The sequence below is a fragment of the Schistocerca serialis genome, chromosome 2, assembly GCF_023864345.2.
Source record: "Schistocerca serialis cubense isolate TAMUIC-IGC-003099 chromosome 2, iqSchSeri2.2, whole genome shotgun sequence".
Taxonomy (NCBI): domain Eukaryota; kingdom Metazoa; phylum Arthropoda; class Insecta; order Orthoptera; family Acrididae; genus Schistocerca; species Schistocerca serialis.
In genome coordinates this window covers 470,916,180-470,942,111 of record NC_064639.1, presented here as the reverse complement: position 1 = coordinate 470,942,111, position 25,932 = coordinate 470,916,180, and positions in this window count along the sequence as shown.

Sequence of the window (25,932 nt, the reverse complement as noted above, 5' to 3'; positions counted from 1 at the left end):
CTACTGTTTCCGTTTCGTGCCCCTCGACTCTTATATCTCCCATCTGGTTTCTGTACAAATTGTAAATAGTCTTTCGCTCCCTGTATTTTACCCCTGCCACCTTTAGAATTTGAAAGAGCGTATTCCAGTTAACATTGTCAAAAGCTTTCTCTAAGTCTACAAATGCTAGAAACTTAGGTTTGCATTCCCTTAATCTTTCTTCTAAGATCAGTCGTAAGGTCAGTATTGCCCCACGTGTTCCAATATTTCTACGGAATCCAAACTGATCTTCTCCGAGGTCGGCTTTTGCCACTTTTTCCATTCGTCTGTAAAGAATTCGCGTTAGTATTTTGCAGCTATGACTTATTAAACTGAAAGTTCGGTAATTTTCACATCTGTCAACACCTGCTTTCTTTGGGATTGTAATTATTATATTCTTCTTGAAGTTGTCCTCAATTACATCGCCCTTGCATGGACCCTCTATATACTCCTTCCACCTTTCTGCTTTCCCTTCTTTTCTTAGAACTGGGTTTCCATCTGAGTTACTGATATTCTTACAGGTGGTTCTCTTTTCTCCAAAGGTCTCTTTAATTTTCCGGTAGGCAGTATCAATCTTACCCCTGGTTAGATAAGCCTGTACATTCTTACATATGTCCTGTAGCCATCCCTGCTTTCCATTTCACGCTTCCTGTCGATCACATTTTTGAGACGTTTGTATTCCTTTTCGCCTGCTTCGTTTACTGCATTTTTATATTTTCTCCTTTAATCAATTAAATTCAATATTTCTTCTGTTACCCAAGGATTTCTACTAGGCCTCGTCTTTTTACCTACTTGATCATCTGCTGCCTACACTACTTCACCCCTCACAGCTACCCATTCTTCTTCTACTGTGTTTCTTTCCCCCAATTCTGTCAGTTGTTCCCTTGTGCTCTCCCTGAAACTCTGAACAACCTCTGGTTTAGTCAATTTATCCATGTACCATCTCCTTAAATTCCCACGTTTTTGCAGTTTCATCAGCTTTAATCTACAGTTCATAACCAATAGATTGTGGTCAGAGTCCACGTCTGCCCCTGGAAATGTCTTACAATTTAAAACCTGGTTTCTAAATCTCTGTCTTACCATTATATAATATGTCTGATACTTTCTAGTATCTCCAGGATTCTTCCATGTATTCAACCTTTTTTATGATTCTTGAACCAAGTGATAACTATGATAAAGTTATGTTCTGTGCAAAATTCTACCAGACGGCTTCCTCTTTCATTCCTTACCCCCAATCCATATTCACCCACTATGTTTCCTTCTCTCCCTTTTCCTACTCTCGAATTCCAGTCACCCATGACTATTAAATTTTCGTCTCCCTTCACTACCTGAATAATTTCTTTTATATCATCATACATTTCATCAATTTATTCATCGTCTGCAGAGCTAGTTGGCATATAAACTTGTACTATTATAGTAGGCATGGGCTTCGTGTCTACCTTGACCACAATAATGCATTCACTATGCTGTTTGTAGTAGCTTACCCGTACTCCAATTTTTTATATTCATTACTAAACCTACTCCTGCATTACCCCTATTTGATTTTGTACTTATAACCCTGTATTCACCTGACCAAAAGTCTTGTTCCTCCTGCCACCGAACTTCACTAATTCCCACTATATCTAACTTTAACCTATCCATTAACGTTTCTAATTTTCTAACCTACCTGCCCGATTAATGGATCTGACATTCCCACTCCGATCCTTAGAACGCCAGTTTTCTTTTCCTGATAACGACGTCCTCTTGAGTCGTCCCCGCCCGGAGATCCGAATGGGGAACTATTTTACCTCCAGAATATTTTACTCAAGAGGACGCATTTCATCATTTAACCATGCAGTACAGCTGCATGCCCTCGGGAAAAATTACGGCTGTAGTTTCCCCTTGCTTTCATTCGTTCACAGTACCTGTTACGTGATAATAAAATAAAAAATAGCAACGAAATTATACAATCAGGGTTTCATGTCCGCCAAGAAAGTAGTTCGATTGCTCACTTGGACTGGTGGGTTTAGTTTTTGCACAATTTGGCTTCTGTTATGCCAAATCGAGTCAGAAACGTCAAAACATCTCCTAAATTCCTTTTATTTCGCCATTTTGGAAACAAATATTCAAATATTTCATCGCCGTCAATTTCTAATATCTTCCCAGAATACAGATGTGCACTATACTTCACCTTCACGATGTCTTCCACGTGATACTGCTCCAAATTGTCTTCTTGAACTACATCCACGCTGTTCGCTTTAATAGTCGGAGCTGGTGGGCGCTTTCGAGATGGTGCAGACTTGGGCTCATATTCCTCTTCAGTGTCTGTACTTAGTGGGAAATCGAGGCTATCCTCGGAATCAACACATCGTATTATTACGGTATATTAATAATTTTTACTTATGGACCGTCTGACAGCAACTGAATAAAACACAATTTTAGTGCCATACGCGTTTCGCCTTTGTTTTCTGCAAGCCATCATCAGTGGCCTGGAATATGTACATATGTTAGCTATTTTATTTACATTTTTGTCATTGTGCCTATAGGTTATAAACAGTTCTGGTGGTTGGTACTTCCTATTAAGTAGTAATGTTTTGAACTGTACTTACAGGTTGCGTGGACAATTTCCTGCATATGACGCTCCTGTTGCATTTTTGGTGTTGTTCTTCTTCTTATGAACGCCTATTTGCGGTTTTTTCCCCATTCCACAACACTATGCACTGAACGCTTGTTTTAAAGCAATGTTTTGGTTTGTGTTACCGACTGTCAAATGTTTTTGCCAAAGATCGAATGTTATTGCCAAACTTATGAGTGTAACTAATGAAGTATCTGTGGTCTGTTCGTGTATGCATTTGTATGTGCGTTTGTGTATGTGTGTATGTGTGTGTGTGTGTGTGTGTGTGTGTGTGTGTGTGTGTGTGTGTATGTGTATGTGTTTTGGTGTGATATATATATTTTTTGTGCTGTGCTGTGTGTGTGTGTGTGTGTGTGTGTGTGTGTTTGTGTGTGTGTGTGTGTGTGTGTGTGTGTGTGTGTGTGTGTGTGTGTCTCCAGATGATGTGGGGAAGAGTTTTCTTTTTTTTATTAGTTTTTGTTTTATGTTATCATTTCCTTTACTAAGTGCAGTAGGGAGCCTGTGCTGATGTGTGTTTGTTCATTTATCACGTTTGTTTTCCGCTATGGCTTTCTGGATGTGGAAGTTTTCTTGCATTTGTATAAGATGTTTGTCATGGTTGCTTGTTCTCATTATTTTCATTTCTTGTTCCATGTTTGTAGGATGATGGTTGTAGTGTTTTAAATGCTCTGCATATGTGGAATGGTTTGTTTCATAATTCCAACATCTGATATGTTCGTTGTATCTTGTTTCAAAATTCCTGCATGTCATGCCTATGTATACTGCATCATATCTTTGACATTCAAGTTTATATATTCCTGATTGTTGGAAATTGTCTCTCTTGGTAGCTGGCTGGCTTAGGTGTGATTGAAGGGTTTGCCCAGGCTTATATGCTATTTTGAAGCCCTGTCTCTTTAGGATGTTTGCAGCTCTGTGTGTTAGTTTATGTGTGTAGGTCATGGTGTACCATCTGGTTCTTTTCTGTGTGGTGTTGTCATTGTGTGTGTTTGTTGAGTGTGTTTGTAAGTTTTCAGCTTGTGAGTTCTTTTGTATTGTGGAACTGTTGTGTTTGTTTTTTATTTGTGTTTTTATTTTTTGATTGAGCTTGTGTACCACATGTGTGTCATACCAGTTGTTCCTAGCTATTTGTGTGATTGTACTCATTTCCTGTTCATAGTTTCTCTTGCTGAGTGGGATTCTGTTTAATCTATGTAACATGTGTCTTAGTGCTGCAAGTTTCTGGCTGTGGGGGTGGTTGGATGTGGAATGTATTATTGTGTCTGTGGCTGTTGGTTTTCTAAAGATGTTAAATGTATGTTTACCATTTTCTTTTTTAATTGTAATGTCAAGAAAATTTATTTGATTTTCTTTTTCTTTTTCAAGTGTGAATTTTATGTTCTGATGAGCTTTGTTTATTTCTGAATGGAGTTCATCTATTTTTTCACTTGGCTCATCTACCAGACAAATAATGTCATCCACGTATCTGTACCAATATATGATTTTGAAACTTTCATTTGTGGTTATCTTATCAAATATCTGATTTTCTAGGTGACTGATGAAAATGTTTGCTAGTGTTCCTGATATTGAGGATCCCATGGGCAGTCCATCAGTTTGTAGATAATATTCTTTCACAAACTGAAAGTAGTTTTGTTCAGTTGTCAGTCTGAGCATATCTGTTATTTCTTTTATTGCATCTGTGGTGAGGTTGCCGCGGGATGAGAGATTTTGTTCTATGATTTCTATTGTTCCTGTGCTAGGGATGGAGGTATACATATTTTCTATATCGAATGAAATCAGTGATGCTGTGAGTGATACCGGTATGTTCTGTATGTTTTCTTTTAGGTTTCCTGTTTTTATCATTGTTCTGTTGTTTTCTACTTTATAGTGTTTTGTAACTACCTTTTGGAGGTGTTTGGCTATGTGGTATGTTGGGGCTTTCTTGAAGTTGATAACAGCTCTCATTGGCATTCCGTCTTTATGTATTTTCGGTTGACTGCGGAGTGTCGGTGTTTGTGGGTTTTTCTGTGTTAAGTAGAATTTCTGTTCGTCTGTGAGTGTGTGTTCAATGTTTTTCAGTGTTCATTTCACATTTGCCTGGAATCGTGTAGTTGGATCTGACTTCAGTTTTTGTATGGCGTTGGTGTTTATGTATTCCTTGGTTTTTGTGATGTATTGTTCTTTATTCATGAGTACTGTTACATTTCCCTTGTCTGCTCTTGTTATTAATACATTATTGTCTGTTAACTTTTGTTTTAACCTTTTCAAAGTAGCTGCTTCTGTTTGGTTGTTCTTATTGTGTGTCTGCCGTGTTTGTTTTATTATGCCTTTTATTTCTTCTTTTACTAGTTCTCTTGTCAGTCCTATGTTTATTTCACAATTATTTTGTTGTTCTTCACGTGTAATGATGTGTTCGGTTTCTACTATGAGATTTTCTGTGTATTGCTTGTTCACTTTGCTATTGTTGCAGTGTTTCAAACCTTTTTCCAAGAGCATTTTTTCGTTTTCGTGTAGTTCTGTCTCTGTTAGGTTAACCAAGCGTGGATGGAATGTGTGTTGGTGTTCATGTGGCTTCGCATTTAAAATGTAAATGAGTTTTTGCGTCTTTTTTACTGTTAGTTTCATTATCTTCTGTTTATGTTTGGTTTGTAAATGTTTCATTGCTGTGTATGTGTTGTGTTCAGTTTTTTCTACTAGTGCCATGAAAACTGCGGCGTTTCCTACGTTTTTTGCCAATTCTAGATGAGTCTCATAGAGCATCATGTTTAGGTGCTGTTTTTTCGAATAGAGCATCTTAATTTCATGTAGTAACCAATATCGTTCTGCAAATGATTTCGACTTTTGTGCCACTGTATTATATCTAACGTTTCATTTTCAAATTCCGTTATTTCTAAAACATTTCCCCGAGAATGTTTTCCCCTCTTCTTTTTTCGAGTTTTAGTCCTTTTGCCCGTTTTCTCTAAAATAGGCCTACTAATTGACACTTGCTTACTTTTTGCCAGTTCATATTTGATAGGAGTGTCTGTCAAGATAGCACTGTGTCTCCTTTTTCTGCCATGGTTTGACAGATTTGGTCAGCCTGCTTTGGAAAAGGGTGAATTTTTCTGGTGTTACAATTCGGGACAATAACTGTGTGCTTGCGGTAGATGCATCAGTAGAAGACGAGATGGAAGGACTATATTAAGGACGCGGATCAGTTACAACGGCGGCATTCACAGTCTGAACACCAACAGGAGGCGGGCGATCAGTGACAGATGATGGCAGAAAAGTCGAATTCATGAAAGATGTCAGGATTAAAAGGGCAAATCCTGCTTACTCCAAAGCTTGTGGTAACATTGGATGAGGTTGTTACAAGCAGAAAAGCTGTGTTCACGATGCTAGGTATGTCATAAACTGAAATCGTTTGGCCTGGATGATTACTCATCCAAGCATCACAAGCAGTACTAATACAGTTCTTAAGTGGCTCAAACACACTCCAGTCAAGAATCTGCAATTAATGACTGCACTGTGGGGAAATGATAGGCCAACCAATCCACTTTCTTTCAATAAATTAAGTGCTTCAATAGACAAATGAGTGTCGTGGTTTTCAAGCAGTAGAAGTTTTGCGCGATCCTTCGAACTTCTACCGTCCAATCTGACTTGTTGGCATCACCGTCAGGGCCAGCTAAAGCGTCTCCAACAAAGCTTGGTTTGTATTTTGCTCTACGAAATTGAAGAATGGAGGTATAGCATTACCTCCAGCTGATGCACAAGTTTCTAAGGTTACGAGACTACCTCTTTCAACAGAGGTTATCCTTCCAATTTTTTTCAGACCTTTCCGTGCTACCACTTTGTCTGGCTTCTGTATAGTTGTGATCAACGTTTTACCTATATTCCATATACCTTCAGCTTGAAACTTCAGTCGATCCAAAATCATTTTAAGTAAACTGAAGGAACTGTTCACATTTACTTCATTAAAACTTATGGCCCTGTCTAAGTTTGTGGCTTCAGGAGTTCGAATGGATAAAATCTGTTGCCTCTCATAAAATACGTGATACAGTCAGCTCCCGCCATTTTCTTTTCGTCCCAAGAAAGTGTACGTTAGCTTCATTTTTGGCGGCGCATTGAAAAGCATATTTTCTAACCTCCTTCACGCGTAAGCCGGAATTTATATCTGAGGCTTTCTTAATGTAATGACTTAACAAATACTCCTGTTCTACATAGAAAACCTGTAACACAAAATACGAAGTACGTCATTAGTTTAGAATCTGATATTATGACAGGCATGTGTAGTAGCTACATATATGGACTTGGAGTTCAATAGGCTCACAAGGAACAGTTTACATTTTAAACGTTGTATCACTTGGCTGATACATACCTACCTAGGAATTTTATATCCACTTACAACATCACATACTTCACCAGTGGAAGCTATTTGTCAACATCTAGCTAAGCTCCATATATAAATGTTCAATTCTTTTGCTGTAGCACCTAGAATTCCTGTGTACATAATGAGAGCACGTGTGGCATTCTTTACGTTCAGAGCAGTGCTTTGCTCGTTCCGTCTTTCTCTTGTAATTCCTCATGGCAAAGCTTCAACGAAATGTATCAGAAAGTAGTTAAAAACGTTAGCAGATATCTGTGTGAAATAAATGTAATGAGGGGTAAATTGGCATAAGCCACATGGTCTGTGGAAACATGCCCCTAAGCCAAGATGCCAACTCTCTCCAACAACACACTTTAGACATGATCGATGTCTCACTGCTACACAGAAAGTTGTACGAAGCAGTTCAGTACTTGAATACAATTATTATTGTCTCCTCCACCCATGACAGCTGCTTAAAATTCCCAGACATATACTAGAGCTTCACAGAATTAAAAAAAACTTATAGTGAAAAAAACACTCACCCGTCTGAAATACAAGAAACATGAAGTCCTCCCTGTATGGGAGTTCTCTTCAGACTGTAACTAAATGGAAGGTACAACGTTGTTTGTGAGGTTGACTGTTGCGATCCTAGCGCTCAGTCCTTGTAGCGGTAGGAAAAAGAAGCAGTATGCCGACTTACCCCATATTCCAACTACCCCCAGTCTCCCCTAATATGTGTATGAACTCCAGTAGATATACGTTTTCTCAAAAAATTGTGAAATGACATTTAATAATGAGACAGAGACAAAAATATACGCACACAAGTACGGGAGAAGAGTTTTAATAACATTTTAATTTAAATGAATAGACAGTACAGGATAATTTGTTAGAATTTTGGAGAATTTGTTGCCATGTCAGAAGATTTTATTACAGCTTCAGTGAAAATGTTACAATCTTGAGTAATTTTCTTACAGTTTCAGGACGATTTCATATACTTTTGAGAAACGTGACACATTCTTGTGGCTAATTGATACAGTTTGAGGGGAAACTTGGTACATTTTCAGGAGGATATATTGATATTATTTCAGAGCCGCAGTAGCTACAATTTTGCTGACTATCACTTTTGTCACGACCATCATTTTCCACTGGGAATTTTCTTGCAAAGTGAACCATTTCCTGGGAGGAATGGTGGAAATGGAAGGGTAGCTTTGGACACATAATACCGAAATGATGCACAACTATGGTGAATTATTGACTCAAGAAGATGTGATTAATTTGTATGAGAGAGATCATACGTATTTGTTTGATTACCATAGCTGGCATATAAAATACAGAGATGTTTGAATGTTTGAGTGTATATGTTTGTGTGTGGGAGGGCTGGGGGGGAGAAGTAGAGAGAGAATCAGAGATCGGTAAGAAATTATTGCTTTCTGTGAGACAGTGGGAGAGATCACTTGTGTGTATGGAGTACATTATCTGACATACGTGTGTATGTACTAGTCTTTTTCCCACAGCTTTCTCTCAGATATGTATTTGACACATATACCGAACATACATACTGCTCCCCTTCTCTGAGTCCACATCTTTATCCCTCTGTCTGTTCACCTCAGCCTCCTTTGCATATCTCCTCCTCCCCATTGTCTCTGTCGCTTCACCTCCTCCTTCCCCCTTTCTGCTCATTTCCTTCTCTCCAAACTATGTCCAACCCCTCCTCTATTCATTTCACCCTGCCCCTTGCCGTACAAATCGGCATGTTGTAGCCACTGAACTACAGTTCAATAAAGGAAGCTGATACTGCAAGTGCTTGTCATGAAGGGGAGGCTACTAATCATCAGCTTTAAAATAATTTATTTGTATGGTGATACAGATCACTATACAAGGAAGGCATGATGCTCTTATTCAACAGAAAACACTTATCATCCTACGCAGCCTGTCCATTAGGGACCAGAAAATTGTTTCTTGCCCTGACATGCTGGCTGCCCAGCAAAGCATATTGATTTGGCAGGCCAGTATTGTTAAGACACAACTTTCTTGTCGTTGAGGCCAGCCTTTAAGCCAGGGGTGGAAAAAAAACAACTTTTTGCCTGTATCTCAGCTCCTATTGGAGCTAGGTAGTTATAAACTACTATATTTTATGTATGAAAGACGTATGTACGTGTCTGAGTGAGAGAGAAGGAAAGTGAGGGAGAAAATGATTACTTTGCATGTGAGAGGCCACATGTGTGTTTTTCTTTTTGGTCATCAGTCTTCAGACTGGTTTGATGCGGCCTGCCACAAATTCCTCTCCTGTATCAACATCTTCGTCTGAGAGAAGCACTTGCAACCCACATCTTCAATTATTTGGTGGTTGTATTCCAATCTCTGTTTTCCTCTACAGTATTTGCCCTCTACAATTCTCTCTAGTACCATGGAAGTCAATCCTTCATTTCTTAATATATGTCCTACCATCCTGTCCCCTCTCCTTATCAATGTTTTCCACGTATACCTTTCCTCTCCGATTCTGCAGAGGGCCTCTTTATTCCTCACCTTATCAGTCCACCTAATTTTCAACATTCGTCTGTAGCACCACATCTCAAATGCTTCGACTTTCTTCTGTTCTGGTTTTCCCACAGTCCATGTGTCATTGTCACACAATGCTATACTCCAGACATACGTTCTTAGAAATTTCTTCCTCAAATTAAGGCCTATATTTGATACTAGTAAACTTCTCTTGGCTAGGAATGCCCATTTTGATACTAGTAAACTTCTCTTGGCCAGGAATGCCCTTTTTGCCATTGCTAGTCTGATTTTGATCTCCTGCTAGCTCGGTCTGTCTATGGTTATTTTACTACCTAGGTAGCAGAATTTCTTAACTTTATCTATTTTGTGACCATCAATACCGATGTTAAGTCTCTCGCTGTTTTCATACTTGCTGCATCTCATTACTTTCGTCTATCTTTGATTTACTCTCAGGCCGTATTCTGTACTCAATTAGATTGTTGATTCCGTTCAGCATATCATGTAATTGTTCTTCAGTTTCATTCAGGATAGCAATGGCATCGGCGAATCATATCATTAATATCCTTTCACTGAATTATAATTCCACTCCTCAATCTTTCTTCCATTTCGATCATTGCTTCTTCGATGTGATTTTTCCAGGTTGACATATCCTATGAACGTGTCTTGATTTTTCTTTGGTCTTGATTCCATTATCAACCGCAACGTCAGAATTGCCTCTCTCCTACCTTTACCTTTTCTAAACCCAAACTGATCGCCATCTAGCACACCCTCAATTTTCTTTTACATTATTCTGTATATTATTTTTGCCAGTAACTGAGAGGCTTGAGCTAATAAGCTGACTGCGCGATAATACTCGCACTTGTCAGCTCTTTCAGTCTTTGGAATTGTGTCGATGATATTTTTCCGAAAGTCTGAAGTTATGTCGCCAGACTCATACATTCTATACACCAATGTGAATAGTCGATTTGTTGCCACTTCCCCCAATGATTTTAGAGATTCTGTTGGAATCTTATCTATTGCTTCTGCCTTATTTGATTTTAAGTACTTCAAAGATGTATCAGATTCTGCTTCTAATACTAGGACCCTGTCCATTCTAAATCGACTCCTGCATATCTAGGTTAATTCTTACAAAGAAGGAGACAGCAACTAGCCCCTATTAACACTGCTATTTATATAGTCAAATAGCGTCGTTACCGGCTTCAAACTCGCAAGTTCATCATCAGACGGGTGTTCACATGATTTTCAAGATACACTTTACATTATCGTCCGTTTTCGAGTTTTGTTCTTCCACTGTGGCGAAGTATTTTTGGTGTGTTGTTGCCGTCGAAAATTCCGCGCGATTTTGTTGTGAAGTTTCAGGATTGTATTTCTCAAATAGTCCAAAATGCATCCAGCACTTTTGTAATTTGTACATCACCATATTGTGCGAAGCACCACACACACACACACACACACACACACACACACACACACACACACACACTCACACACCATGTCCCAAGTCCATATTCTCATGTAACCTTTTCTCCTACTCCTTCCCCTACAACTGTATTCCAGTCTCCCATGACTATTAGATTTTCGTCTCCTTCTAAATACTGCATTACCCTTTCAATGTCCTCATATATGTACTTTCTCAATCTCTTCATCTTCAGCTTACGACGTCGGCATATATACCTGAACTACCGTTGTCGGTGTTGGTTTGCTGTCGATTCCGATAAGTACAATTTTATCACTGAACTGTTCACATTAACACACTCTCTGCCTCACCTTCCTATTCATAACGAATTCTATTCCCCTTAAACCGTTTTCTGCTGCAGTTGATATTATCCTATATTCATATGACCAGAAACCCTTGTCTTCTTTCCATTTCACTTCACTCACCCCTACTATATCTATATTGTACCTTCGCATTTCCCTTTTCAGATTTTCTAGTTTCCCTACTACGTTAAAGCTTCGGACATGGAACACCCAATTTCGTAGTACGTTATCCTTCTTCAGTCTATTTCTCTAGGTAACCTCCACCTTTGCAGTCCCTCCCGGAGATCCGAATGGGACACTGTTCTGGAATCGTTTCCCAATGGAGAGATCATCATGACACTTTTCAATCACAGGCCACATGTCCTGTGGATACACGTTACGTGTCTCTAATGCAGTTGTTTCCATTGCCTTCTGCATCCTCATGCCGTTGAGCACTGCTGATGCTTCTGCTGTTGGGGGAGTTTCCCACCTCTAGGACAAGAGAGTACCCTGAACATCTTTCCACTCCTCCGCCCTTTTTGACAAGGCTGTTGGCCGAACGAGGGTGACTTCTTATGCCGAAACTCTTCACCCGGCAATGCTGATTAGTAATCCAAATTTAAGCTGCGGTGGGATTCGAACCCGGGATCGAGGACGTTCTGATTACTCACCAAGAGGCTACCACTATATCTCACGTGGCTAAGGAGATTGAAACATGGGGCTAAATGATTACTTCATGTTAGGGAGAGCTCACACGTGTGTTAAAGGAGTACAGTGTTTGGTATGTGAAATGTAGGCAGATCACACGCCTGTAACACCAAGCCATGTGTCTATGCAATACGGTTCCTCAATTTAGGTAAATAATGCAATTCTTTCACCTTAGAGTCAATTTCAGAGTATTGTGGTGTAAATAAACTTGACATCATTTTATGTTGAACGTAAATATGTTACAGAAATATTTTGTTTAGGTACCATTTTACTCGCAATTTTAATGTAACAACACATATGTACAGATATGCACACATCTTTCCCATTTTTTGCATTACACTTTAGCACTACGCCAGAGGTGTAAATACGTACCATAATTTAACACAGCATCATTTAATACATCACTGTAATACTTTACTGTGGAGGGAGTAATTTTAAATTTTATGCGAAATAACAATTGATCTATTACCGCGACCGCGCTTTTTTTGTTTGTACTGACTCTTTCAGTTTTAATACTTCACTGTGATTGGCTGAAGAATGGGAGGAGGTGAAGGTGTAGGGCGAAGCTGAGGGGTGTGATGTGCAATTGTGCTTACTGCATTTTTTCCCACTAATTTTTAAATACATTGCCAATGGTGAATAAATTTTTTTAATTTCCCCTTTTTTCATATTTGTCACCATCCACCATCTTGTTTCTAAATTTAGCGACAATTTTTAAATTTTTCCGTTTTGTACACAGGGAAATTGACTTGCTTTGAATTTATTGTAATTATTTTGAATTTCCCACCATATGCCATCTGGATATTTTTTTTTTAATTTTCACTAAAAGCCACTGCAGGCTATGACTGTGGCGTCGACTGGAAATGTGAGATAGGCTGTCCTTAGACGTACTACCAATGTTTTGATTTGATTTGATTTCATTTTATTAGGAAGCAAAAGCAACGTTGGTCAAGCCTGCTGCTGCCCGCACCGAAACATGTTTATTGTGCGGTATCGTTTACTGTGTCTCTAGTAAAACCATCCAATGTCCTTGAACACTGCAAAAAGATCCCTTACCGGTGTTTGCTAGACAAAGTTTTTTCAGGCCTGGTTGAACCGAATATTATGTCTTTTAATCACCAATGCCTCGCATTCGAAGATCAAATGTGATACGGTTTCCTCGCCCACATCAAACGTCCCACATTTGGGGTCTTCACCTATTACCCTCATCGTATGTAGGTGTTTCTTGAAATTCCCAAGGCCTGTCAATAGTACAACCATGAGTTTCATTTATCTTCTGTTCAAGCCCGGGATAGAGAGACTTCTCTTAGAACATGGTTTCAGCATGAGTACCTTGTCATGCTTTTGCTTTAGGACCTTAGCCCATTGTTCTACATGCAGTCTCCTTGTTCAGTCTCGTAGTTTTATTTTGATCGTCGTGTCATCGACTCTGTGCTGGCTTGCTCATTACCACTAATCCCTGAGAGACCAGTGACCCACAATAGGTTTATATTTGTTGTCCACAGCTACACAAGGGCTTTGTGGCTTTCTGCCACAATCTTTAATCTTGTTGCATAGGCTGCCAGTGCTTTCAGGGCTGCTAGGCTATCTGTAGTACCGCCGTAAATTCTCCTCTACGCACAACGTGACAGCAGATATTTCTGCTTGAAACACAGTGGCCATCTTCCAGCCTTTGTGCATCCTGTATACCCTGGCCCCTACACCTTTGTCTGTTTTCGAACCGTCAGTGAACTAGACTATGTCCCCAGTACGGTGTCGAAATTTGTTCTCCCAGAGTTCTCTACTTCCAATTACTACATTAAAAAACTTGTTGAAGCAGCTGGGAGTTATTATATAGTCGGCCAGCGTTTCCCCAACCATACCAATGTGTACCTCACACAGTATTTTAGTGTGAGATCCTGGACAACCTAGTGAGCTCCAGTTTTTGCCAGTCTTTAACCTGTGTGCTCCAGCTGCTGCCTCCATCTTTACCTACAGGTGTAATGGGGGCATGTCCAGCATGGTTTCCATCCCACTAGTGGGTGTGCTGATAATTCCACCTGTAAGGGTTAAGCAGACCAATCTCTGCACTTTAACAATCTCTTTAGCAGATACCTGCTGTTCCACCTTCTTCCACCACACTGTAGCCCCATAATTGATCACAGGTCTTACTGCCGTGGTGTATATGCTGTGCATACTCTTGGGGCTTAAGCCCAATTTTTACCAAGAGCTAGAGCACCATTCGCCTTGGAATAGGTACTCCTTACGTGAGGGGTCGACGATAGTGTCTCATTCAGGGCTACCCCTAGATATTTCGCTATCCCCTTCACTGGTAAAATGTTATCGAGAAACTTGAGAATCCAATATGTGTGTTGATCTTCTTCGTCGTAAATGGTACTACAATTGGCGTCTTAGGACTGACCCTTGGATTTTGTTTCCAATTTTGCTCAATGTTCAATGCTTCTTGTGACATAGCTCTGTCTGTACTTGAAAATTTGCCAAGTTTTACTAAGACAAGATCGTCTACCATTCCCTGGCAAAAGTACTTACGGGGGACTGATGACCTTAGCTGTTTAGCCCCCCCCCCCCCCTAAACATCCCAACAACCACCACCACTTACTGTCTAGAGTTTAATTCTACAATGAGTTCATTCACCACAAGGTTCCACAGTAGAGGGGACAGGACCCCTCCCTGTGAACAGCCTCTGGTGATGCTGGTTACCATTTTTTCTTGCATCATGGTGGCTTCTACCTTTCAACCTCTATGCATGGCTCTAATCCACATTCCTATGGTGGTCTCCAAACCTTGCACCTCTGCCGCCTTAACCATGGATTCGAAGGTCATGTTGCTAAAAAATCCTTCCATGTCCACGAAGGTGGAGAGGTCCGTTTCCAGAAAGAGTAGTGCTTTCGCCACCTTCCCAACAAGTTGGTAGAGGGCGGTATCAACGATTATGCTGGTTGATACGCATGTTGGTTTATTTGTAGAGGGACCCTAGTTAGCCTCCTCTCAATAACATGCACGTTGACCAGTTTTTCTAAAGTTCCTGATTGGTCTCATATATTTGGCCTTTTTTATGATCAGTTCTCTCAGGCTTTGAAATGATCCCTGCTGGTAGGCTAGCCCTAAATAAACTGCATAGAAATCTTATTAAGTTCATACCTGCTTGTTGCAAGAGTGCTGAAAAAATTCCATCTGGGCCTGGTGACTTGAGCGTTTGGAATGTTGCAACCACCCACTGGATTTTACTATGGTTAACACATTCTCTGGCAGATTCCCAGTTCTCCCTTGGAATACCTGAAAAACGATATCTTACAGGGATCTCGTCCCGGTCTATGTTGTCTGTCAGAGTACATTGAGGATACTGAGTCTTGAGAGTAGTGCCATCGTTTCATATGCTGTCCTTGTGTACTCCCCATCATCTTTCCTTAAAGTTCCTCATGGATTACTTGTTGTTCTAGTGAGGATTTTTTAAGTCTGGCCTGAACAGCCGAACCCTCTACCTCCTCACAGAATACCTTCCACGCTGCCTGCTTTGCTTGCTTAATTGCAAGACTGTATTGGACAAGGGCCTCCCGATATTATGCAAATTGTTCTTTTCTTCTCGCAAGGTTATAGAGCCTTCGTACCTGTTCTCTGTGTGATTCCAGGTTGTTGTTCCACCAAAATACATTCCTATTCATGCACTTCTTGATGATTGAACAATTGTCATAGTTTGAGGTCATGATGGCAGAGCCTCTGCTACCTCCTCAAACGCTACTAGATTCCCTATCATTCCAGTCCGTTTTCCTGAGATTCCTGTAGGATTTTAGAGTACAAAATGTGGCAGGAGATTAGACCGGCAGTTTCCCGCCGCAGACCACGTGGTTGGCGGTTGTTAGGGGGCAGTGGCGAGCGGCTAGGGTGTATACGGCATTGGAAAAACCCGATTGGACGCTCGGCAGGGGCGCATATGGCCGTGTTTGCGCTCTTGAAGAAATGTATATGCCAGAGAAAAATTGTTAAAAGCAGAACTAAGAGTAACGCGGAGGTTCGAGTTGGCACTCTTGGACAGAAAAGTATGTAAAGCTAAATTGCCTAGACGCTCCACAAAAATATATAATATTTTAAAAGTTATTGTTGTCAAAAAATTAAATTTAATGTTCTGGCCTATTAATATGAACAATATGTCTACAGATGCAGCTAGTGCAGCTGCATCGAGCAATCATAGCTGATTTTGCATACTCTGTACCATTTTTGAGTGAGAGGTCGGAATTGTTATTCGACTGAGAGAAACTGCGTTTTTGGTAATAAATGAATTTAAAGAGACGAAACCAGCGGCAGCATTCTAAAGTTTAAAGAGTAGATGAGTAATTACGTATGTATTTTTATTTGTTTATTTATTTTAAGTAAAAAAATTCCGGGTAAAGCAAAGGATTGGAGACTGAGGATCAATGGCTTGACGACTTGTTCCAAAGCTTTCATCCTCAGTTCCCCAGGGTGGAGGGACTATAAACCTCTTCCTTTCCTATCTTCTTTCCTCTTCTTCATTTTAAACTATATTTTCGTATTTCTTTTTCAAAAGTTAAACTTAATGTAAATTTTTGTTAAACGGTTTGGGAAAGCTGCCGTAAATAAAAGAAAAGAAAGATAAATAGCAAAATAAGATAACCAAGTAAAAGAAAACAAAATAAAAGAGACCAAAACAAAACACGATCAACTATGACCCGCCACCACGTGGCGGGACACGGACATCGGTGTGATCGGATGCGGGAACTGGTGTGGAGGTTCAGCCATATCAGCGCTCATATACCGATCGCAGCGGCTAAGTGGTCAATAAAGACCCACCTTAAGCAATTAGGTGGTGAGTCGTAAAATCAGGGCGGCAAGTAAAAAAAATCAATATCACGCCACAAGGACATTATTTGTGGAAAAACGGTGGCAGATACAGAAAACTGGACCTTAAATTGTTATTGCCAGGAAATTTTCCGTATTTTTCAATATATCACATTATGTTTTTGTGTTTAGTTCTAGAATATTGGTAATTTTTGTCGAACATTGTTTTGAGTTAGGCAATCGTTTCGTGAGAACATAGGACGGCCATCTATAATGACTGGGGAGTTGGATCTGAGCAACGCTAAGATCCGGACGTGCCGAGAATCGGGGCGTAGTAGTGGGTTAGTAGACAAGTTCGAAAGCGATCATGTGGAGCGCAATATAGTGGTTTAGGACAGCAGACAATGGTGTATTTTGTGAATTGTGAACAGACTGTCGTGTGCCGTGATCGCGACATGTGAATTTTATAGTGGAGTGTCGTAGCATCAGTTATTAAAGGCCGCCCTTACGTAAAAGCCCCTCAGACTGCATTTAAATGTTTAGTGAGTACATTGAAGAAAAATATACCACATGTTCAAATTATAAATCCACGTGAGTGGCCCAATATTTTAAATTTCACCGCAATACCTGGCTGCATTATTTTTTATATTATATTTCATCTTAAAAATTGAGTTCACGACAGGTGTGAGGTGGCACCCTGTGACGAAAAAGGTATCCAAACTTTGAGACCAGCCACTTCTCTGGGCGGCTCAATTAGACTGAGTGTAACAAATATGTATATATATATATATATATATATATATATATATATATTTAGTTCCATAGCACGTGGAGGTTAGAGTCAAACTATTCAAACTTCTATGTGTGGTGCCCAGTATAGTCGTAAGGACGTGGTCTGTGTAATGCCCATTTCAACCTCGAACTTAATATATATGTGGTCTGATGAGGATAGCTCTAAAGCCACATGCCATTCTTTGACATAACTACCCATCAAAGTTGAACCGAAGATTATGTCAATTACGTCTTCCCTTCTTATATTTCTAAATGTAGATTCCTTGCCCCTACTGAGGATCTCTAAGTTATTAGCTAGAAGAAATTATGGAAGGTACTCACCTCTACAGTTGGTGTCGGTGCTGCCCCACACTACGTTGTGCGCATTAGCATCGCATCCAACTAATAGTTGGTCGCCCTGAGAAGAAGGAGCACTGTCCTCGTAAGGTTCAAATGGTTCAAATGGCTCTGAGCGCTATGGGACTTAACATCTGAGGTCATCAGTCCCCTAGAACTACTCAAACCTAACTAACCTAAGGACATAACACACATCCATGCCCGAGGCAGGATTCGAACCTGCGACCGTAGCGGTCGCGCGGTTCCAGACTGAAGCACCTACAACCGCTCAGCCACCAGATGCCGGCTCCTCGTAAGGAAAGTGCGCCGAGACCATTACAAACTCCCTCATGATAGCTTCCTCACGTTGCTGCATGCTGATGGTTATTAAGTCCCTATAACAAAAGTCCACTATCGGTGTGAAGAGGCTTCCATTTATTTTGCATAAATGCACGATATGGAGTTTCCTACGTTTCTAGCATAAACCAGCTTTCCTCCAATGCCGCCGAGGCCCAACACACCTCTTCAGATAAATAGGATTCTTGTCTTTCCAGAAGGCCCCTTTACTGTGCTGCAGATTTATCTGCAGCTCATTCAATCTCCATCTTGCCGCCATTGTCGCTTTTGATGTCTTTGATTATGCTGATGGCAACCTGCGAGAGCCCCAAGAATTGTCTCAGGTCCTGTTCCCGAATTGCCTTCATGGACTTCGTTTTGACTTCCACCACAAGGGTTTGGCTGTTTGGTGATACCTACCGACCGATTACCTTCCAATCCTCTGTCCAGACTTTTTGGTTTCGAGACCCTGTTTTCTCAATCAGAGTCTCTGGAGAGGTAACCTGAAGGAGATTTGGCACCCAGATTAATACCTTTGTGGTCTTTAAGAGCTCAGCTGCTGTTTTCATCAGCGTTTTGCATCTTCCGACGGTGATATTAGGAGCACCTTTTCCTTATGGCAGTGCACTGTACCCACCCCGTCACAGACAAAGGTAAGAGCACCGTGATCCAGATAGACTCTCCTGAATTTGGGTCCTGGACCAGCGTCCCGCCCCTCAATCTGCACAAAGATAGCCATCTGCACGAGCTCCTCCTGCTGCAAGGTGATCTTGGCCAGTGGATAGGCTTGATGGATAACCGCCATCCTAAACACCAAGACTGCAGTGCTATACTTCTGTTTCCCCATTTCTTGCCTCGGCTTTTTCTAGGTACGCTTATCATGAGAAGTGAGAGTCTTAGATTCCTCCCTTGTTCTCTTACTGCCTGCCCTCGATGTAGAAGCGGTTTGTACATCCCCTTCACCCTGGGACAATCTTCACTTGGAGGTTTTGGGCTCAAGACATTTTAGTTCCCTCCACTTTTGTTTCGGCAGCCCCTCTTTCTTTCATTTAGCATTTGTTCTTAAAGAAGTTTCCTCCTCAAAGCTCCAGAAATTCTTTGATCTTAATCTGGTCTAACTTCTTAGTAGCCATTCCAACTTCTTAAACAGATCTGTTCCCCTGTTCAGCTGAGGGGAAGTTTTCTTTTGGTTACAGACCTGATGTTTGGATGTCTGAGATCTCAACTTGTCCCTCAGTATTGCTATTTTCTATAGCGTCCATTTTGGTCCCACGGCAGTTGAGCATCTAATAGGTCCACACCACTGAGACCCCACGCGGTGCAAGGCTAATTACTAAGGGAGGTCACCCAGTATTCCTGAGTCTTCGTTCACGACACATCTTCCCATGTGCCACGCACCCCTCGGCATGGATCGCATCACACCTTGGGTTGGATATTGAGGAGTTGGGAAGGACAAGGTATGGGTGTGGGATGGCAGGTAGTTGTTGGACGGACAGAGTCTGGTCCATCGACTAAAACATTACCGACTGTAGGTTCCCACAGCCGGACAGTGCTACTTCAAGGTGGTGTCCCCTGGAGAGAACTACTAATGTTTAGGGCGATTATATTTGCAGTCGTGACTCAGTTATTTATCGATGTTGATATCACTGCAACAAATTTTAATATATGTACGACACATAATTTCTGTTTACATAAATATGTGATGGCATTTTAATATTTGGACAATGGAATCTCACTGTTCTAGCAGAGTATGTTTCTTGTCAATTATTATATGACGGGCCAGAACTGCAACCACGGATTGAGACGTTGAGAAAGTGGTCTCATGTTTGTGGACGCTAAGACATCTTACAGCAATCACAAGAATTGGCACAGGAGTTTTCGTGTATAGCTTTCTGTTCCGGATATAACTGGTATCATTGCATGTACTTCTGTTGGTGACGGGCAACAGTGTACTAAATAACATTACTTCAGTATTTAAATTTACAGACTATTAATTGTAGCTGTTACAAGTCATATGATTTTATGTTGTAAAGTATCGCCAAGTATATGCGGCAAGAGCAATTCATTAATGCTTATTTTCCCCTTGGGAATATATCATTGTTGATACGTGGATGCATGGGCGTAAAACGGATAATCTACACTGCCAGGCGTCGTTTACTTTGCGGTCCAGGTACGGCCATGCAGAAAACATCAGTTCATAAAGTTTGTGTCCTTGTTTGTGGGAAGACTGTCCGCCGCGGAGAAGAAACAACCAACTCGCCGATGTATGTACATATTAAAGCGCCATACATAAAAAATATCTGCACTTTAATCGATTACATCCTACATAATACGTATGTGCTGGACTTATTGAATAGTGATTGAAAGGAAAATCGAAAACCGATGTCTCAGAATAGAAGGAATAGAACGTACAGGGTGTACCGTTACGCACTGTGGACGAGACCTGTGAAAAAACGTCCAACTAGAGTAACTAGTTTAGCTGAAGATTCATCATTCATATGCTGAGAACACACAGGTATAAAAACTGTCTCTTTACAACAACATAACGTTATAACTGCCACCTTCTCCACAACCTGCAAGCATATTCCTTCCTCTATTGACAAACCCGGGGCTAAATAATATCGGCTAAACTTCTCTTGCTAAATCAGCAGTAACATCTGATTCATAATTAGATAGGAGACAACGGAAAATCTTGCATAAGGACACAAAATTAATACTAATTTTCTCAATATATGAATGATAATGTTAGCTTCAAAAAATGAATCTAAGGCTGTTTACGCACGGTCTGACGCACACGCAAATATAAGGCAAAATGAGAAAAATATACAGACAAGAATGCCAAATTCAGTGTATTTCACCAAGGAAAATACATTTTGGAACACGTTAACTAATTAAATAAATGTAATAAAACAAACAGACTGTGACTGTCGAGATCGTTAAAATATGCATCCCGAGAGAATAAAACTGTACGAATGAAAATGTAGCCGGCCGCGGTGGCCGTGCGGTTCTAGGCGCTGCAGTCCGGAACCGCGGGACTGCTGCGGTCGCAGGTTCGAATCCTGCCTCGGGCATGGATGTGTGTGATGTCCTTAGGCTAGTTAGGTTTAAGTAGTTCTAAGTTCTAGGGGACTGATGACCTCAGATGTTAAGTCCCATAGTGCTCAGAGCCATTTGAACCATTTTGAATGAAAATGTACTTTATTGATTTACATATACGGTGTCATCTTTCAAACGCTGCCTTTACGCAGAAGTGTTTGCGCCAGACATTAATTTCTTTAAAGGTTCGCAAGAGCCAAGTTTGGCGTCGTTAAACATCGGAATTGGCCGGTGAATAATACCCGGGGCGTTCGGCAACGGCTAAGTTTCGACAGCGAAAAAATTCTGTACTCGCCTTTAACGGCATCGTAAAACCTTTGCGCTGCGTAAACGAGCTGTGCTATTCGTTACTCTGATACCCGTTCCCTCGAAGTACTAAATTTACTCTACACAATAAAGTGGAGATAAGGCACTTAAAACTTACCTATGCTTTAAAAGACTAAAAAACTCCTTCTTAAGGCTGGACTGAGAAAGACCTGTACAATAAATCATAATTTCTTAGTCATCCATTTCTATGAGTTTTATACGTTCGTATTTATAATTTTTTGTGTGTTGTTTGAAGATAGAATCCGATATTCAACAGTGTCTCCTTTGAAAATATGCCCGAACTCAAGAAGAGGAATCGAGTTTGTTTGTGGATCAATTTTTTGCTATCAATTCCTGATAGTATCTTAAAGATAGCGAAATTTGAATTTTGTTTAAAAATAGTTACCAGTACGCTGAAATATCAACAGGCCTCTCCCCAGACATCATTCTCGAATCAGCGTGTCAAGTACGCGGGATGAGGGGTTTAGTTAGTTGAAGAGTGGAAACGATAAACTTTCTAAGTGCCAGATCTGACTTCTCGGGGAATGAAAGAAGGTTCTGTCTCTGTTTGTACATAACTGGTTTGTATCATAAAATATGAAAAGGTATGCAGTTACAGCAGAATTATGCTACTCACTGCATCATCGCAAAGATAATAAGACCAATTAGAATATAAATATTTTATCAGTAATACTCTACGTTCCATATCAGGCTACTCAAAGGGTCTAAGGCGTGGGCTGAGAAGACTATGAAACATCGCCACCTATTGTTCGCAGTGTTCGCTCTCGAAATGGCGTTCCTCCACCAGAGACCTGCAGCGGCTGTAGATGAGGTCTCTTCTCTTACGACGGGAAGTACAGCGGAATTCGACAGCGGTTGTGGTGACACGCTACGGTCGCAGGTTCGAAGCCTGCCTCCGGGCATGGATGTGTGTGATGTCCTTAGGTTAGTTATGTTTCAGTAGTTCTAAGTTCTAGGGGACTGATGAGCACAGCAGTTAAGTCCCATAGTGCTCAGAGCCATTAGGTTGTTTTGACAGGTGTATTCTTGCTTGTATTGGATGTGGGATATGCAGATGTCGTCGAGCGTACGATTCTTCTGGAAGTGGAAAGGATTTTATGTGAGTCATTAGTAATTTTCAATTATTTTTTCTGTTTAATAAGACTATTTCTAGTGCAAACATAATAGTCTGACTACAAATGTGTTATTTGTGATAAACAATCCGCCTACTTTGCTGGTTGGTAACGTGCTTCCCTCCCGCGCAAGCGGCTCCAGGTTCGATTTCTTGGCGATTTTGGGATTTTCTCCGCTCGTGGACTGGGTGTTGCGTTGTCCTCGTCATCATTTCATCCTCATCGCCTTCACACAAGCCGCCCAGTGTGGCATCGACTGCAGTAAGATTTGCACTTGGCGGCCGAACTTCCCCAGGTGGGGCCTCCCTACCAACTAGGCCATACGTCCATTTCGTTTCATTTTTTTTGTGATAAAGAAAAGACGTACGTGTATGAAAGATACAATCATAATGAGAGACGTGTATACTAGTCAGTTAGTAAATATTTCATCACTGGAGAGGAATATCCGCCTTCTGTCTGACATATTTCGCTTATTAGTTCACTCTCCACCGTCCCTCCTAATCGCGATCTGTTAAGATGCTTTTGTCGATGTCAGTTTCTCTAAGTAAGAATAATTACTCATTTTTCTACAAGCATTGTTTCATTGTACCTTACTCGCAGATTTTACAGTGGAACTGTATGTGAGACTAATTACATGAAGTTTAATGACCGGCTTGGGCGATGACTGCGTAGCCACCATTACGGCTGTCTCAGTGAGATCTCTACGAATTGTAACAATTATATCTAAACCGGCTTGCTATTTAATTATACGAAGCCCGATTTGCTAGTGCGAACAATATCGGTGCACTGGAGATGTTCGAAGCTGACACCTTCGCGAAAATAAGAAATCGAGCGTATTCCTAATATATGTAATATTGCGCGCAAATAGAAAGTTTTCTGTTCATCCTCACTTTACAATAGAGCTGGAAGTTACTTCTCTCAGCTATCCAATAGAAATTTTTTTGGAAATTTGTGGTAAGGTCTTATGGGACCAAACTGCTGAGGTCATCGTTCCCTAAGCTTACACACTACTTAATGTAACTTAAACTACAGTACGCTAAGGACAACACACACACCCTTGCTAAAGGGAGGACTCGAACCTCGATGGAGGGAGAGGCGCGGACCGTGAGAAGGCGCCTCAGACCGCTTTTTTTTATGGAATTTGGATCAGGCCGTGGGGTGGCGAAGACAAGGTGGGCAGGCATCACAACCCGAGGCCTGGCCACAATGTCTCCTCAATCCCATTCCCGCGGTTGTGGTACGAGGGATGGCATGGTTTTATTGTTTTCGATGTTTATTTCCATTTAATTTTATTTGTTTACTTCTTTTTTGTTATTCAATTTGTTTTTTTAAGCAATAAGTAACTGAAACTAATAAGTACACTCGTTGCGTCGAATTGGAGACGCACTAACTGAAAACATTACTGATAGTCGCAGCGAGGGCAAAAAGAAAGGGAGCAAAGTGTGAGGCTAAGGAAGCCGTTAAATAAAATCTAAGGATGGAATCCGTACCACCATTAAGCGGTACTATATCTTGCACCGGATGGGAAAAAAAAAACTGCGAAGAACCTTGGGGACAAAAAGAGGAAAGCGGGCAAAGGCTGCTGCACAGTGCGAGGGGTCACGACGAAACTCTCCATCTGCTTTATCATCCAGGTACGACTTCTCGTAATTACCAAGTTAGATCCCAAGCTGAACCGTGTACTGTTCTATCATCGCCTTGTAATTTTAGCTTCTCTTACCTGTGATGATCCAGCTGCGCGGAGAGCCGTGGAACGCACTCCACAAATAAGTGGAAAAATATTGTCGATACTTTGGATAATGGAGGGTGTTGCTATGTCGTTCCTGCAAATAGTTCCAAAAGTCTATGTAAGTGTCCTTATTGTCGTCTTGAAACAAATAATGCACTGCATGTCCACGAAGCCACGTCACAGCATTAGTTTTCGTGCTTGGGTAATACGCCTCATCTGGGAATAAGATAGTCTTAGGTTTGATATGATTCGGTGTCACTCGAAGGAAGTACACTGACATTTGCGTCACTAAGTGCCTGACTGCCATAGACTCGCAACAGCTAAGACGGTGTTCATCATTGTCTTGAACGCCACAGCTTATGCATATGAGTGAGTCCACCATATGGATCGCATGTAGCCTTGATCTGGTTATCTGCTTACCGTTGACAGACATATACCACTTCGCCGTGTTACATGGTGAACCGTCCTCCACATCACTCGCCAGTTAACGTTCAGGTGCTTCCTGTCCACGATGGTATCGGATCGCCCACGTTGCAGGACACGATAAACCATCCGTGCCGTCGCTAGTCGAGTCGCTGGTAAAGCAAGTCAATCGCAACTGTGTTCGAGGCAAGAGACACCGACGTAGAAGACGGACGAGGGGACGTGATGCATTGGCACAGGTGGCGAGAGCGAGGGTGGTGCTAGTTCTTCTAATAAAAAACTTGTCAGACTGTCCGGACAGCAGTGCCATAGTTTAACTAACGTGCTCACAAATAGGGCGACCGCTCTGTCATGAACGTTGAGCCTTGGCTGGCTCGAGTTATGCTTTTCTTCAGTAAAACCTTGGTTGCATTCCTGTTGTTATCACGATAATGTTGCTGTCCTCTCCGTGACAGGCAGCTATACTGACTTTGGTGTGGCGGATACAGTTTCCGGCTGGGCGGTGTGTGACGAGTCAGTCGGTTGGCGTGGAGCGGCAACGAAGTCCCCGTCGCGCGGAGTCGGGCCGGAGCCGCAGGCGGCGTGCACGCGCTGTTGGAGTGTGAGGCGCTGCTTGCGAGGGCTACGAAGTTCGTCGCCCACCGAGCTTGGATATGAGAGTTGAGTCCTCACTTAACCTACTATCGAGCCTCAGCTGTTTCCATTTCTTCGTCTGATCCTGGTTGTCACCTTTGGGACATTCCCGCGAGAAACAACGTGTGTGTTTTCAAGTCGGCTAAGATTCCAGCCGTCTTCCTGTGGAGTTTAACTTAATTTATTCCCTGTTAATGAAGTTGACCAGCGGTATCTCCTACCTTGTGGCCTTTGACGCTCCGGTATCTTGCCCTGGTCGTTGACGTAATTTTAAGCAATGTATTTTCCTCGTCGTCTTGTTGTTGTCCAGCGCGGCGTGTAGTTCGGCAGATGGGGTGTTGCTGGTCGTTGTGGGCGCCAATATTCTGTGTGTCGTTGTACTGAAATCTTGTGGTTGTTCTGCTGGTTGCGGGGAGAGGAACTGATCTTGTTCATTGGTCGGTCGGCTGTCTGTCGATTGGGTTGCCTTCAGATTGTT